Raw genomic sequence first — 3,587 nt, 5'->3', positions numbered from 1 at the left:
TGATTCCATTTGGTGCTGGTAGAAGAATTTGCCCTGGATTGCCTTTGGCTATCAGGATGATTCCAGTCGCGCTAGGTTCATTGATAAATACATTTAATTGGAAGCTACATGGTGGAATTGCACCTAATGATTTGAACATGGAGGAAAAATTTGGTATCACATTGGCAAATGATCAACCTCTGCTAACTGTTCCTATTCCACTGTAGATGTTGGGGTAGACTAATTAAGGTTTACAGTTGAGCAAATTAAGTACTAAAGTTTTTCCCTTTACCATCCAGCACTGACTAAGTTAATGGTGGAGTGGAAGTGTTCAACTACTCGAGCAAGTCCGCGTATTGTTTGAATTTGGGGTTGTCAAAAGGCTACGTTATTCTATTTGTAGAATCTATCTATGCTTATGTATCTTTGAAGATAAGACCAACTCTCCGGGATTTAATAATTTCTTGGTGAAACTAATATTTTCTATGTCTCAATTTATTTGATATATTTCGGATTTTGAGATTCAAATAAGTTTATCTTTGCTAGTAAATTTTTCATAGATCTTTTAAATATTTTGAATTATCAATTATTGTGATTTATAGTATTTTTTACATAGTTTACAAATATATAAATTTCATTTTAAAAAATTTGAAGATTCCATGAGCAAATTTTAGATCAAATTTAAATTGTTTGACTCTCACAAAACGAAATGTGTCACATAAATTGGGACAAAGGGAATAAAATATTCATTTCCTTGGCATTAGACCGTGTTTAATTTTTCCTTTTTTGGCCCCTCTCCATGATATAATCTTAATTCCAGGTGGAATTAATGATAATAAATTAGGACTAATCTAGTATATAATAAAGGAGAAACATAGATAAGATGATATAGAACCTCTCTATTGTCTTTATTTGCATGAGGAAATCTCGCAAATAGCCACTATAATAAACTTAATTAAGCTCCTTAGCTATAGTTTGCATATTTACGGGTTGTAGCTATAGTTTAAACTGTTATGGGCAACCAAACAAAAAGTTGTTATGAGTGACCTCATTATATAATTTGCAACGTTTGTATAATTCTCATATGTTTGTATAATTTGTGTCGTCCATATTTGAATAAACTGATTAGTATCAATTGATTTATATTTATTTTTGTATAAATTATTTTCAATTGATTGAATCGATTGATAANTTAGAATTAGAGGTCAAATTTTGGGTCGAGGGTCAGAGTTGGATCTCGAGTCGGGTGTCAGGTCAGGTTTGGGTCTCCGGTCTCATGTCAAGGTCAAGTCTCGGTTGGGGTAGGGCTTGGAACTTGGGTCAGGGTTGGTGTTAGGTATCGAGGCCAGGTGTTGGTTCGGGTTCCAAGGTTGGATCTTGGATTGGGATCGGGTCTTATGCCTGGTCTAAGGTTGAATGTCAGGATTGAAGTTGGGTCTCGGGAAGAGTTTCAAGTTGGGTGTCGAGGTCGGGTTTTGGTCTCGGGTCGGGGTCAGATGTGGGTCTCGATTTGGGTTGAGTCTCAAGTTGGGTGACGGATTCAGGTCTCGAATCGGGATCGGTATCGAAGTCGGGGTATGAGGTTGAATCTTAAATCAGAGTCGTGTTTGGTTATCGGATCTCGAATCACAGTCATATCTCGAGTCGAGAGTTGGGTTCAGGTCTCAGATCAGTGTCGGGGTCAGGTTTCAAGGTCGGGTCGGGTCTCGTGTTGAAATTGTTTTCAATTATCGGGTCTCTCGTTGGTTCAAGTTGGGTGGCAGGGTCGAATTCTGTTACAAAAGTTGGATCTTATTTTTTGGTGCGTGGAGTTGTTATTTCACTTGAAAGAAGAAGCAAAAGAGTTGCACCAGGTCCATTCCCTCTGCCTATTATTGGAAATCTTCACTTGCTTGGTCATAAACCATAAATATCACTTGCTCAACTGGCAAAAAAATATGGTCCAATTATGAATCTGAAATTGGGGCAAATAAACACTGTCGTCATTTCTTCATCAATCTTGGCTAAAGAAGTAATGCAAAAGCAAGATTTATCCTTTTCCAATAGGTTTGCTCCAGACGCACTTCGTGGAGAACGCTTCGTAAGATTATGAACTCTCACATCTTCTCTGGCAACAAGCTGGACGCTAATAAGCATCTCAGGACAAAAAACATCGAGGAGTTGATTGATTATTGTCACAAAAGTGGGCAAAATTGTGAAGCAGTGGATATTGGCAGAGCTGCTTTTAGAACTTCCTTAAATTTGTTGTCCAACACTATTTTCTCAAAAGATTTGACTGATACATTCTCTGATTCTGATAAGGAATTTAAGGAATTAGTGTGGAATATCATGGCTGAGGCTGGTAAACCCAATTTGGTGGATTTTTTTCCCTTTTTAAAAAAGATTGATCCACAAGGCATAAGGCGGCGCTTGACAAATCATTTTAGCAAGGTTTTTCAACTTATGAGTAGTTTGATTGATGAGCGGTTAAAGGAAAGGGAAATGGGAAATCGTGAAAACGTTGATGTGTTAGATGCCCTTCTCAGCATTAGCCCTGAAGAAATCGACAGGAATCATATCGAGCATCTGTATCTGGTTAATTATCGTATCTTTAATATATTTTCAACATGTAGCATGTGATGGAACGTTTTACTAGATTATATGATCTTACACTAGTAAGTTTTGCAGGACTTGATTGTAGCAGGGACAGATACGACATCAAATACATTGGAGTGGGCAATGGCAGAACTACTTAAGAATCCACATACTTTGGAGGAAGCACAAAAAGAACTTGCACAAGTAATTGGCAGAGGCAAACTAGTAGATGAAGCCGATGTTGCACACTTACCTTACTTGCAAGCATCGTGAAAGAAGCCTTACAATTACACCCACCGGTCTCAACTCAACTCAACTCATTTCAATATAAAGCAGTAATATAAATGCAATACAAAGAAAAACTCTTAAAACATGCGGATAACAACTCCGTGTATTTGAAGAATATACAATAGTAACTCAGTTTGTATCCAAGGATACAATTTAAACTCTGTTTGTATATGAAAATACAAATAACTCTATGTAGATAAGAATACAAAAATATCTCTGTGGGAGTTTCTCTAACCGATAACCATCATTATGAGCTAAGTGATGATACAGTGTTTTGCCTCACGCTGCCAGTGCCGTCCTATACCTTGTCGGGGTATAGAACTTATCTACTAAATGGATCCACTAGTCTATGCTAAAAAAAACACTAAGGAATCCACATGTTCATTGAGATGACACTAGTCTAGCCTGGCCAATCATTTTATACAAAATTCAATGAGGTTCATAAACTATTTGGGAATATTTGGTGGGGCTACATATCAGTCAGTTCGGTTCAGTTTTAAATTTTATCAGTTCGATTTATTAGTTATCAATTTGTAGAAATACTAAATCATTATAGAACCATAAGATATTGGATTATCAGTTGTTGGTTTATCGGTTATTGATCGATATCAGTTTTAACATTAAAAATTGGAAAAAATGACAAATATACCCCGAACTATCGTAAATGGTATCTAAATACCTTTCGTTATACTTTTAGGACGCTGATGTCCTTATCGTCCAAATCTTGGGGCGTATATACTCTTTCT

The 3,587-nt window shown here is 36.6% G+C and overlaps 1 pseudogene; it reads left to right on the top strand.

Annotated features, from left to right (window-relative positions):
- LOC125853053 (geraniol 8-hydroxylase-like) overlaps positions 1-2,897 on the top strand; it is a 3,893-nt pseudogene extending 996 nt beyond the window's left edge.
- Positions 2,898-3,587: the final 690 nt, after the last annotated feature.

The sequence above is a fragment of the Solanum stenotomum genome, unplaced genomic scaffold (genome assembly GCF_019186545.1).
Source record: "Solanum stenotomum isolate F172 unplaced genomic scaffold, ASM1918654v1 scaffold8391, whole genome shotgun sequence".
Classification (NCBI taxonomy): Eukaryota; Viridiplantae; Streptophyta; class Magnoliopsida; order Solanales; family Solanaceae; genus Solanum; species Solanum stenotomum.
This window is presented reverse-complemented; position numbering and strand designations above follow the sequence as displayed.